The sequence below is a fragment of the Crinia signifera genome, chromosome 6 (genome assembly GCF_055691185.1).
Source record: "Crinia signifera chromosome 6, ASM5569118v1, whole genome shotgun sequence".
Classification (NCBI taxonomy): domain Eukaryota; kingdom Metazoa; phylum Chordata; class Amphibia; order Anura; family Myobatrachidae; genus Crinia; species Crinia signifera.
Genome location: NC_139222.1, coordinates 223308738 through 223322373, shown reverse-complemented (window position 1 = coordinate 223322373; position 13636 = coordinate 223308738). Strand labels below are relative to the sequence as shown.

The 13636-nt window shown below is 47.3% G+C and overlaps 1 long non-coding RNA gene across 1 annotated transcript in view; it reads right to left on the bottom strand.

The window, feature by feature from the left end:
* Positions 1-13636, bottom strand: part of LOC146009021 (uncharacterized) — a 148675-nt gene that overhangs the window by 134497 nt on the left and 542 nt on the right. The gene's annotated exons all lie outside the window — the stretch shown is intronic.

The following is a 13636-nucleotide window of genomic DNA, read 5'->3' as shown; positions in this document are numbered from 1 at the left end:
TATCACTTTTTGATAAATGGGCCCCCAAATCTAAGCAATCAGAGTGATTCTATTGTGGTACAGGACGTATGGTGTGTACAGACGGTAAGATTTGGCTTCCGATGTTCCCGCTTTAGGGAACATCGCAAGCCCAATCGCATTCAAATTGCATGTTTTTTTAGGGTTGGCGAGCCCGATGCGCTGCCGATGCACGCTCCCGTGTGAACGCATATCGGCAGACAGATAGAGAGGGCAGGCAAGACTATATAGTGCAAATCTGCACTATATAGTCTAAATTGTGCCCCTCTAGCATGCTGTGAGATGCGAGTCCCGATGCGATCTGATCGCGTCGGGACTCGCATCTCACGGCAGTATTTGCCGTGTGTACACACCATTAGTCAAACACAGATTTGTAATTATTATTATTATTATTATTATTATTAATAATAATAATAACAACAACATTTATGTATATGGTGCAACAAGGGTTTCACAGCACATAACAGAATACATGAATGAGCAAAAACAAGAAAACTATGTTCAATAGAAGGCATTTAGGACAAGTATATCATACCTTCCAACTTCTGTCCCTGTGAAGTCGGGACCTGCTGCATCAAAAGGAGTGACCATCCCAGGAAAGAGGTGGGGCTAAGGAGTGTGGCCTCTGGTAGATGGGACGTGGGCTAGCATCGCAACCCCATTTTACATAATTTTTGGGGCATGCCCAGTGCTCCAGTAACAACTGGGCAGCGTCCAGCCCCCTCCGTGTACTGCAGAGATGCTAAGATGCAGAGTCACAAATAACGGGACAGTTGGAAGGTATGGTCAGGGATTGCAAAAATGTTAAAATGCCCCCCTACATTGGGCCTTATTCTGATCACTTCGCTCGGACCCGTGCAAGGGCCAAAGTGAATGTACCAAACCCTGCCTAGCGAATAGATCACCAGTGCCGCCCATTCGCATGCTGAATTCGGCCGGACGCATGCGAATGGATGTTTTATGTGAACATCCATTTGGATGCCTGTGAGAACCCCCCCTCCCCCATTATTCGATGGTCAATGACCATCGAATGTTGTGGAAAGCGCTCACCTATGTACAAGTGGTCTAGTGATATAGACATGCGCAGAAATGGTTTTGCGCATGCGTATATGCACAACATCGGAATACTGTCTGAATTCCTGTCCAAGCGAAGCGATCAGAATAAGGGCCATTACTTGTTAGCGAAGAAATTGCACACCACAAAAAGGTGTGTGGCTTAATATAAGGGGCGTGGTCTAGTTAAGGTGTGTGGTCTAGCAGGAAAACAATTACCTTACACCTCACTTTTGCAACCTACATGACCAGACATTGGTTACCGAAGGAATGGTCGTTGCCCTTCCATGCTTAAGTTGACTGGCTGAAGGCAACACAGTGACATATAAACATAAAGGCCCACACAGTGACCTAGGGTGAGATGCACTAATATCCACCTCCCCTTACCACCCCCCTTTGCCGGCTACCGTATCGATACTAATCGCATATGCTCTAACATATGCGATTAGTATCACAAATGGCAGCTCTTGCAATAAAAGCTGCCCTTCTCGAAGCAGCCGGCAGGGGATGAGTGGGTCCCTGGCAGCTCTCCCCACTCCTTCCTTCAAGTAAGGGGCTAGGGAGGAGGAGATCACTGGTCCAGGTAGCACACCAGGAGGCTGTTCAGACACAGGTGAGGGGGGAGTGGCGTGGGGCCGTGCGGGGGGGATGCGCTAAGAACCCCATTGGTAATACCCCCCACAGCGGTAACCCGGCGTGCAGGTTTTCCTGCATACCAAAAAACCCTCCCAGATACCAGCAGCCCCCCCTGTAATTCCCCCCGCAGCAGATTTAATTTCACGCGATCCATGATTTCCCGGCAAAAACTTTCATCCTACCTAGATGATCTTTATATTCACTTGTTTCTCTATGATTTGATGCTTAACTCCAACCAAGCATTATCCTGAAGCTACACAAAAGATACCACCAGACTGCTGTTAATGCTCAATAATTGGTGCATGCTCCTGGGGAGCACTATCTTATGCACAATGGGAGTCATTAGAATTCTGGAGGGAAAAGAGAAAAGACTCTCTCTTTGTTGGGGCACTCTTTATCAGTTATAGTTTAAATGGTAATATGGTAATATCACATGGATGGAAGGTGAGTGAACCACACAACTCACTTGCCACTATGCTGCCATGAAGGCATCAGACTATAAATACTAGAAAACAATGTGTTCAGGAGAGCAGAGCTGGAGCGCCCTAAAGCGGGGCTCCCTCTTTGTCCTGTTTGTGAAAAAGGTTAAATTGATTAAAATATAGCTTTTATTGATCAATTATAAAAAATATACTAGACAAACATGTAAACAGGACATAGACATATATACAAATAGACAAACATGTATGCAACAGTATATATATATATATATATATATATATATATCTCCGCGTATATAGCCAAATATAACCTGAGGGAGCTACGTCCCACAAGCTACTATGTTCCTCAGGTCTGGTATGAGGAGGGCATATATATCCACAATTCAGTTGATCTGGTACCAGAATTAAACACAAACAACAGTTATTGCTAAAGTATTGCCACTATGTGTAGCTCCGTGTATATAGCAAAATAGAGCCTGGATACGGTTGGAGCTGGGAGAGAAGGTGTATCGAGTGTTGGATCCCCTTGACAAGGTTGCCCACACTCACACTCTGTCTCAGCACCTACTTCGTCCCTTAGGTCTGGTTTAACTAGAGACCAGTATCCAAGGCAGGGGCGGATTGGCCATTATAATTACCGGGAACTTTCCCGGGAGGCCGATGCTACTGAGGCCGAATTTAAAATTGCAGGCAGCAGGGGCAGCAGTGAGCACACAGTGAGTGACAGCATAGCATACAACTTACAGCTGAGCTCACCTCAGGATCTGCCGCTGAGGCTGAGCTACTAGTGTCAGCCGGCTCAGCCCAGTAGTATAGTCACCATGTGCCAGGCCCTCCGACTGTCACTGGTCTGGCACTGCTGGTGACTCCTCCCACCCACTGTTCTCTCTGCGAGCCTGAGCCTGGCTCTCTCCGAGCGGCGCTAGCCCCGCCTCCCTGAGGGGGGGGGGGTGCCGCAGGAGGATCCAAGAGCCCAGTGGACACGGAGTCAGAAGCGCAGGAGAAGAGAGGAGCCCCATTCCCCCCTTCCCTGTTGCTGCAGCTGCTGTCTGTCCTCAGTGGCTGCTGCTGCCTGTCACACTGACTACAGGCAGCAGCGCCAGCTTCCTGAAGCTCCTTCCCAGCTCCCATGTCCAAACCCCTTTAACTACATCAGTGTCAGGCCAGCAGACACTGAATAGGGGGCGGAGCTACACGGACGGATGGGCGGAGACAAACGGGATGAGGGGGCGGAGCTACATCGGAGCACAGCAAGGCTGATGAAAGGAGAGGCTGAGCTGCCACAGATTTTAAGGTAAAAAAAAAAAGTGTGTGAGAGGGAGTATTACTGTCACCAAACTATGTCCAGGTGGAGCCATCCTCATTGTACCTGTCCCCCGCACACCAATCATCGCGGTGCGCTGGGGATTCTGCCATGTGTGTGTCTCTTATGCTTGCTCGCCCCATACCCGGCCCATGGACATGCGAGCGTCCAAGACATTGTGTGTCCATGTATGCTGGCGGGCCAGCACGCCAGCAGCAACAATGAGGCTGGCTCCATCTGTAAAAGCAGCGTAGTACTGTCGGCAGCTGGTGTGGACATTATGTATAGGCAGCGCTACTACTGTCCGCAGCTGGTGTGGACATTATGTATAGACAGCGCTACTACTGTCGGCAACTGGTGTGGGCGTTATGTATAGGCAGCGATACTACTGTCGGCAGCTGGTGTGGGAGTTACAAATAGGCAGTGCTACTACTGTTGGCAACTGGTGTGGGCGTTACATATAGGCAGTGCTGCTACTGTTGGCAACTGGTGTGGGCGTTATAGGCAGCGATACTACTGTCGTCAGCTGGTGTGGGCGTTACATATAGGCAGCGATACTACTGTTGTCAGCTGGTGTGGGCGTTACATATAAGCAGTGCTACTGTCTGCATCTGGTGTGGGCATTAGGTATAAGAAGCGCTACTACTGTCAGCAACTGGTGTGGGCATGAGGTATAAGAAGCGCTACAACTGTCTGCAACTGATGTGGGCATTGGTATAAGAAGCGCTACTACTGTCTACAACTGGTGTGGGCATTAGGTATAAGAAGCGCTACTACTGTCGGCATCTGGTGTGGGCATTAGGCATAAGAAGCGCTACTACTGTCTGCATCTGGTGTGGGCATTAATTAAAAGCAGCACTACTACTGTCGGCAACTGGTGTGGGCATTAGCTAAAATCAGCGCTACTACTGTCGGCAACTGGTGTGGGCATTAAGCATCATCAGGGCTACTACTGTCGGCAGCTGGTGTGGGTGTTACGTAAAACCAGCGCTAAGACTTTCAGCAACTGGTGTGGGCGTTACGTACAGGCAGCGATACTACTGTTGTCAGCTGGTGTGGGCGTTACATATAAGCAGTGCTACTGTCTGCATCTGGTGTGGGCATTAGGTATAAGAAGCGCTACTACTGTCAGCAACTGGTGTGGGCATGAGGTATAAGAAGCGCTACAACTGTCTGCAACTGATGTGGGCATTGGTATAAGAAGCGCTACTACTGTCTACAACTGGTGTGGGCATTAGGTATAAGAAGCGCTACTACTGTCGGCATCTGGTGTGGGCATTAGGTATAAGAAGCGCTACTACTGTCTGCATCTGGTGTGGGCATTAATTAAAAGCAGCACTACTACTGTCGGCAACTGGTGTGGGCATTAGCTAAAATCAGCGCTACTACTGTCGGCAACTGGTGTGGGCATTAAGCATCATCAGGGCTACTACTGTCGGCAGCTGGTGTGGGTGTTACGTAAAACCAGCGCTAAGACTTTCAGCAACTGGTGTGGGCGTCACGTATAGACAGCAATACTACTGAGGACAACAGTGGGCATTATGTATAAGCAACACTACTACTGTGGACATTTTGTGTAATGGGCACTAAAGTGAAGCGTAATGTGAATAAGGGGCACTAGGTGCTGTGCAGGGCAATAACTAGGTGTGTGCCAGTGGTGCCTTCCCCTTTTGCACTGTGGGTACATCATGTGGTCCAGCAGCTGCAGTTATTGATTGGCTGTTGGACTGAGACCTCTGATTGGCTCAAAAGCTGGTGCCATATTTGAAAATCAATTCAGTGCCTCAATTCAGGCTCTGCTGGGCTCAGGGCTGGACAGGACATAATGCATTGGGCACTTCTCTGGCCATTGTGTAAGGGACACTACTGGTGGCATTATGTGTATAAGCAGGAGTACTTGGGGCATTACACATAGCATAATGTCATATGGGCATTAAAGTGTGCAGCATATTGTATAAGGGGAATTAGGGTGTGTGGCATAATGTGAAATAGGCAGTACTGTGTGGCAGTACCATGTGTGCCATAAAGTGTAATGGGCATTACGGTGTTATTGGTACTGTCACGTTGCCACGCCCCTTCTCCCAGTTCGCGCTGTGGTAGTGGGGCAATGACAAATTCACTTTCTGGCACAGGGCAACAAAATGTCTAATTATGGCACTGGTGCTATATAATGTGAATAATATGGTGTACTGTGCGGCGTAATTTGAAACGAGTGTACTATTGTGTGGCCACGTCCCTTCCTTGTGAGACCACACATCTTTTTTTGTGTGCGCGGTCCCTTTATAAAGTATGAGAGGGTGCCAATGTAAAGGTTTTTTTCACCACCTTTAGGGGCAAAGGAATTTGATATAGATAAAGCAGCGCCACTCAGTGTACCACGCCACCACCCTGGGTCCACGCCTCTACCATCCTGTGTCCACGCCACCATCTATTACCTTTAGTAAAGTTGTGGCAAGCGAAGGTGGTCTAGTCAGATACCTTAGAAAAGGGTATGAAATCGCCCCATGTGTACGCCCCTTAAGGCTTTAGGAGGTGAGCTCATAAACATGTTCCCCCTCTCTGAGAGGTGCTCTCCCTCCTCCCATTGTTCAGAATTATACATGGGCTGAAAACTTCATATACATATGTTTAAGTATACTGTATGTATTCAAAGTAATCAGCCCTGTTTCCTGCAGTGTCCGCGGCTGAATTATTTGGTTCTGTGCAACACCCGTGACTAGGTATAAACACGTGCATCTTTCAGCTTCAAGTTCGCAGGTATACTGATGTAGTAACCCCGCCTACTGTTATGCTGGCCCTGCCCATTTTGATTAGGTGCTGCCCACATGAGGCCACTTCCAGAAATTTTCCAGGGCCACTTTTGGTCCCCAATCCGCCCCTGATCCAAGGGATAGTGTGTATAATGTTCTTTACACATTCAAACAAATGTTGCAATTTTTTGCAACAAAATTACTGACACAGTTAATCCTAGATAGGAAGGAATGTGCCCATCATATATACACACAAAGTTCCTCTTTTACATTAATGGTCCTGTCACTGCCACGGATAGTATATACATCCACAATTGAAATGTTCTGGTACCAGTATTCAACACATTCAATAGCTGTTGCTAAGGTATTGTAGCTAAAATTCTAACACCATAGGAAAAAGAATGTGTTAGTTAATTCTCTTATGCATGGAATCTTCCTTAGCATATTATGGTCCTGTTGCTGCCACGGAGGGCATAGAAATCAGCTAAAAATTCTATATCCAATATACAATATAGCAGAGCGGTCAGTATATGTAACAGGAATATGCACACTTTGTGTTAATTAATTCTCAATGCATGGAATCTTCCTTTGCATATTGTGGTCCTGTTGCTGCCACGGAGGGCATAAAAACTGAAAATTCAAAAATCCACTGAAAATTCTATATCCAATATACAGTGCAGCAGAACAGTTAGTATATGTAACAGAAATATGCACACTTTAGAGGGTATCAGTACATGGTATCCACTAATGTTTGTCTTATTGACTGTATACTTTTTAACCCCCTGCTTTTTTTTTATCACCAGTTCCTTTTGGACCACCAGCACCTTACTTCTTCCCCACTTTTCAGTCAAGCACTCATATCATGACTGCAAGACTGGCTTAATATGTCCCTAGATTGGACATCTCGCAGTGTCGACATGTTCATGGACGCAACAGAGGTCCGCCACAGTATGTCAAGGTAGACACTATGCGATCACATCATCAACTTGAATTAAGTCAGACCTACTCCACTAACATGAAACCGCCCCTTCCCTATAACAGAACCCCGTTCCCCCTTTCTTTTTCCGCCCCCTCTTTTCCTTCTCCCATGGCCTCTCTCCAGGGTACTGCTATTTATTTCATTAGCCCCTCTCTCCCCATGACTTCTAAGTTACCTTTCTTGCACCTCTATAAGATCCAGATATTAGCGCCTCCATTCTCCGGGGGACACCTGTGATATGCCTGATTCAGGACACTACAAGGTCCTGCAGGCACACCCAAGATCTCGACTCATCTCAAAGGTGCTATAGTGCCTTCTATGTAATCTGCCTAGCGAGCACATGATATTAGAGGGCACAATACTCTAGCCCTCGCTACGCTCTCTCTCTCTCCCTCACTAGTAATAAACTATTTCTCTCTCCTTACTTGTTTCTGTTCGCATTTCCATATGTATACATAATATGTACTTATTGTACACATTTGTCGTTCCCATTTCTTGAATCCTTAACCTGCAAATCTTTCATATTGGTTATGTACAAGCCCGCTTAACCCTAAGAGGATCACAGCCCAGATATCTGAACATGAACGCCCTAATACCTAACAGCAGTGCTCAATCAGAATCAATTAACGCTAATAGACAGCATGCAGACCAGTTAAAAGGCGGACACACGCCCCACACAGTCATACACTGACCCTGAAGAAGCCTGACCCCAGGTGAAACGATCGTTGGTAATAGCGGAGTGACGCCCTTACAGCGCGCCTCCACACAGCAGCAGTAACAGCTAGCAGCGTCTTAACCTCTCCGGGTAAGACGCACTCACCCGCACACACAGTAGACGGGAACAGACTGCCGGTGCCTACAGTGGGCAGCAGCGGTGCTCCGACCGCAAGGATGCCTACATAGAGGTAAACCAGCGGCGGGGACACTTTAGACGGTGCAGGAGATCACAGGCGCAGCAGCGCACGCATAGGTACCCTCCTTTTGCCGGCAGGTGACAGGTCCCGCTTGCAAACAGATGCCGACACATTAGCACCGCCAGTATATGCCCAACAACCAGGCCACGCAGTCACTCTCAGTGCACCCCCCACCCGCTGCTCACCACTGGGATACACAGCAACAGTATTAGTGGGAGTACCTGCCAAAACTCTGGGTGTTACACTTTGTCAACTCCCGCAGCCCCTGTCGACATCGGGACCATCATTTCCCCAATCTCTCTTTACAACTTACCTTTTCTGTCGGGATCCTCTATCCAGTATCGCTCACCCCCCACCTCTGTACTCAGTTACATGTGGAGGACAGCAGCATACAACCCGACACTACTCCTAAGCCCCGTTCTGGGTTCTCTCCCTGCTTCGGGGGCCACTCACCCAGAATCGATCCTTAAAAACCACCCTGTGTTGGAATTTTTTTCTAGACAGGAGGGCACAGGGACATCACTGGGCAGCAGTACCCCCTCTTATTGGCTCCTTAGCTAGGAACCCCCTTTATGTGCACACAGGCCCGCTCACCCGCCATACCCTAAGGGCCCACCCGGACAAAACGGGTGGCAGCCAGTCAGTGGTGTAGAAAGCACTTTTTGAAGAAGGGAGACCTCTTCAGAAAACTATGTATTAATTCCATCCTGACGGAGAGGTATATAAAGCTGGGCAGCAGCCGCCTGGCACCCAAGGGCCCGCTGAGCCATCTGCACTTTCCCTGAGAACCCCAGGGGGAGGTATTCCCCCACAATACCCACAAAAGCCCACCTAGGTGGCAGCTTGACCATTGGACGAGGGACTTGCCTGACGGAAAGGGAGACCTTCTCCGTTGAGACCAGGCCCCACAACCTTTTTTGCTCGGGTATATAAAGTCGGTTTGGGAGTACCTCACTACAACCCCAAGGGATCATCAGACTATTCCTTATACTATTCTTTATCTTGGTTTACCCTATCCCGAAATAGTAACAGGTGACACCTAAAGAAAGTGGCACATCACTATACCACCCCCCCATTTGACCCAGGGTCCCCTTGGTTGAGCAGGGGGTTAAAAAGTATACAGTCAATAAGACAAACATTAGTGGATACCATGTACTGATACCCTCTAAAGTGTGCATATTTCTGTTACATATACTAACTGTTCTGCTGCACTGTATATTGGATATAGAATTTTCAGTGGATTTTTGAATTTTCAGTTTTTATGCCCTCCGTGGCAGCAACAGGACCACAATATGCAAAGGAAGATTCCATGCATTGAGAATTAATTAACACAAAGTGTGCATATTCCTGTTACATATACTGACCGCTCTGCTATATTGTATATTGGATATAGAATTTTTAGCTGATTTCTATGCCCTCCGTGGCAGCAACAGGACCATAATATGCTAAGGAAGATTCCATGCATAAGAGAATTAACTAACACATTCTTTTTCCTATGGTGTTAGAATTTTAGCTACAATACCTTAGCAACAGCTATTGAATGTGTTGAATACTGGTACCAGAACATTTCAATTGTGGATGTATATACTATCCGTGGCAGTGACAGGACCATTAATGTAAAAGAGGAACTTTGTGTGTATATATGATGGGCACACTCCTTCCTATCTAGGATTAACTGTGTCAGTAATTTTGTTGCAAAAAATTGCAACATTTGTTTGAATGTGTAAAGAACATTATACACACTATCCCTTGGATACTGGTCTCTAGTTAAACCAGACCTAAGGGACGAAGTAGGTGCTGAGACAGAGTGTGAGTGTGGGCAACCTTGTCAAGGGGATCCAACACTCGATACACCTTCTCTCCCAGCTCCAACCGTATCCAGGCTCTATTTTGCTATATACACGGAGCTACACATAGTGGCAATACTTTAGCAATAACTGTTGTTTGTGTTTAATTCTGGTACCAGATCAACTGAATTGTGGATATATATGCCCTCCTCATACCAGACCTGAGGAACATAGTAGCTTGTGGGACGTAGCTCCCTCAGGTTATATTTGGCTATATACGCGGAGATATATATATATATATATATATATACTGTTGCATACATGTTTGTCTATTTGTATATATGTCTATGTCCTGTTTACATGTTTGTCTAGTATATTTTTTATAATTGATCAATAAAAGCTATATTTTAATCAATTTAACCTTTTTCACAAACAGGACAAAGAGGGAGCCCCGCTTTAGGGCGCTCCAGCTCTGCTCTCCTGAACACATTGTTTTCTAGTATTTATAGTCTGATGCCTTCATGGCAGCATAGTGGCAAGTGAGTTGTGTGGTTCACTCACCTTCCATCCATGTGATATTACCATATTACCATTTAAACTATAACTGATAAAGAGTGCCCCAACAAAGAGAGAGTCTTTTCTCTTTTCCCTCCAGTAACCTATTTTACTCTCCAGGGTGCACCTCCACTAGAAAAATTGTTTAAAACCAGGGAGTTTAACCTTCTCCCTAAACTTACTTGCTATTGTGGAATCTTACATTTCTTTCTAATAGATATATTTTCAACCACTTGTGCACCGGTCACCATCCCTTCCCTTTTTCCCTAAGAGTCATTAGAATTCATCAGGACGGGGCTGAGTTTGTCCCCATTTCGATGTTTGGGAGTATGCGGATGTGCAGCTCCCCTTTTCATATGGCTTTGGCAACTTAAATAGGCACCGAGCTGTTGGCAAGGGTCGGGACAGGGTGGGCCGGGAGAGGGCAGCGGGGAGGGGGTCGGCCATGGGAACGCCTAGTGTTTTATTGTGTTCAACAATCTACCCTACCCCACAAGCTCGTTGCTTAGGGGTCATCCTCGACTCTGAACTGTCCTTTCTTCCCCACATTCAATCTGTCTCCAAATCCTGTTACATGCATCTAAAAAACATATCCAAAATACGACCGTATCTCACACAAGACACTACTAAATCTCTTATCCATGCACTTATTATATCCCGCATTGAATATTGCAATAGTCTCCTAACTGGTCTTCCCAAGAACAGGCTCTCGCCACTGCATTACATTTTAAAAGCTACTGCTAGGCTGATCTTCCTTGCAAGATGCTCATCATATGCAGTCCCTCCAAAGGTATTTTACATTCAACCCTAATTGTGTTCATTGTAACTCCAGCGCTGCTTTTCTGTATATTTAGCGCTCTGGCGTTAACCTGCTCCCTGGACTCCGAACACACACACACACACAGCCCAGCGAGCAGGCCTGAATCGGCCACTAAGGACTTTATTCAGGTCCATTTGCAGGGCCGCATTCGTTCGCACTTGGCCGATATTGGCTGTTTGTGCATGCACATTTCTGCGCATGCGCTGGGTGCGTGCGACCACGATGAACAAACTGTTCGCTGAGTGTACGCACCCATTCTTGCGAAGGCGGGGCATGGGGTGGTCCATTAGCATATGAGTTCTAGTGAGAACGATGGGCGCCCTCTTCCTTCAGAGGGCAGTATTCAATGTCCCTAATTGCGATGTGCAGCGAATCCTGTTTAGGATTTGCTGCACATTCGCCATGTTCCGGAGGGCTGGAGCCCTTGCTGCCAGCCCTCCCTTACACACTATTCAATGAGGCAGGGGCTCGCTGCCCCTGACGGCGAATATGAACCCCTGCGGCGGAGCCTGAGGACAGCGGCAGGCAGGGAGATTGAAGTCTCCCTGCCTGCCCCAGAACCTATGTGGGGGGGAGGTGCTGCCCCCCGGGAGAGCCAGCAGGGGACCTGGTATTCACTGCACCCGTTCGTGCATATGTAATGATCGGGAGCAGTGAATATATGAATATGTAATGAGCGGCTCTCGGCTCCCGGCCCCCTGCTGGCTGCTATGTGTAAAAAAATATATATATTTTTTAATTAAATATATATTCATGTGCATGCCCCTTCTCATAATAAAATTCCTGATTTTTTTACACCAAATTTAAAAAAACAACAACATTATTTTAAAAGTTCACATTCCACTTCACCATGAAAAGATGGCGATTGCTACACGGTGACACACGGCGAAAATCACTAAAAAGCAATTCGCCATCTTCTCCTTGAATACACTCATGGCGAATCGCATTGAAAAACCCATTGAAAAACCACAGCGAGTTGCGGAGAGTATCAGACGGTGAATTGTCCCTCATTCACTATTCACCGTCTGCGAAAAGTGCACGTTGAATAGGGTGATTCACTTTCTGACACAAAATATCACCTTCCAAAGTGAAAAAAAGCACAAATTCGCCATGAAACATGGCGAATTGGCCTCATTGAATACTGCCCAGAGTGTGCATAATTCTGTAAATATTTATCAGTGTAAAAGGGGTATTAGTCAGCACCGGAGACAAAAGTGCTGCAGACCTGGGCTAGGACTAGCAAGAAGCCATGGGTGAGATTTAATAGAGTGAGAGATTCAGAAAGTGAGAGATTTGGTAAGAAATCTCTAGTTTTTTTTGAAGCGGCAATCATTTACACTGCAAAATCACACTGGTTTTGGAGTGAAAATGATTGCCCCTTTAAAAAAAACTGGAGATATGCGTATATTCTGAACCTATTTTGTACCATTGTTACCAATTCAATACCAATACAACTTAATTTGCACTAAAAAAAATTGAGATGTCTTATTAAAACTCTCACTTTTTGATTCTCTCATCCTATTTTATTAAATCTCACCCGATGTCAAGGCCCCCATACATTAGGCCGACTTGTCCTTAGGACAAGTCGGACCCAATTCTCCTGTGAGCCGCCCGGCAGCTCCCCGGGAGGCTCACATACAATTTGGCACTTGATGAGCCAGTTTTTACATGTGATAAATCGCTTGCGATTTATCACATGTAAAACAAATGGGGAGCTGCAGGGCGGTGAGGAGCAGTGGGGCGGGCAGCGGCAGTAGTTGGGGCGGGCAACGGCAGTAGTGGGGGCGGGCAGCGGCAGTAGTGGGGGCGGGCGGCGGCAGTTGTGCCTGGCCGGCATGCTGTGATCACAAATAGCAGCGCTGCCGCTGCGGGACGGGATGCACAGTGGCGGCTATTAGATTTTCAAAATACCTGTCAAATGACCTCAAATGAGAGCCAATCACAGAACGGCCGGTCATTTGACAGGTATTTTGAAAATCTAATAGCCGCCACTGTGCATCCCGTCCAGCAGCGGCAGCGCTGCTATTTGTGATCACAGCATGCCGGCCAGGTCAGCATCACTCGCCGCACCCGGCACCCGCCGGGAACTCATTTGTGAGCCGCCGCCGCCCGCCCCTACTACTGCCGCTGCTATTTGTTATCACAGCATGCCGGCCAGGTCAGTGTGTCTGCCCGCCGTGCTCCCCCGCCCCCCGGTGTCTGCATGCATATGCCTGACAGGTGGGCAGGCATATGCATAGCATACAGGGAGGTCGGATGATCTTATGTGCTGACCGTCCGACCTCCCTGATCCGGTCCGATGCGCACGGGACCGCGCATCGCATCGGATCATATATCACACACCTGCGATTTTGGGGCGATTTCATCCGGTTATCGGCCCA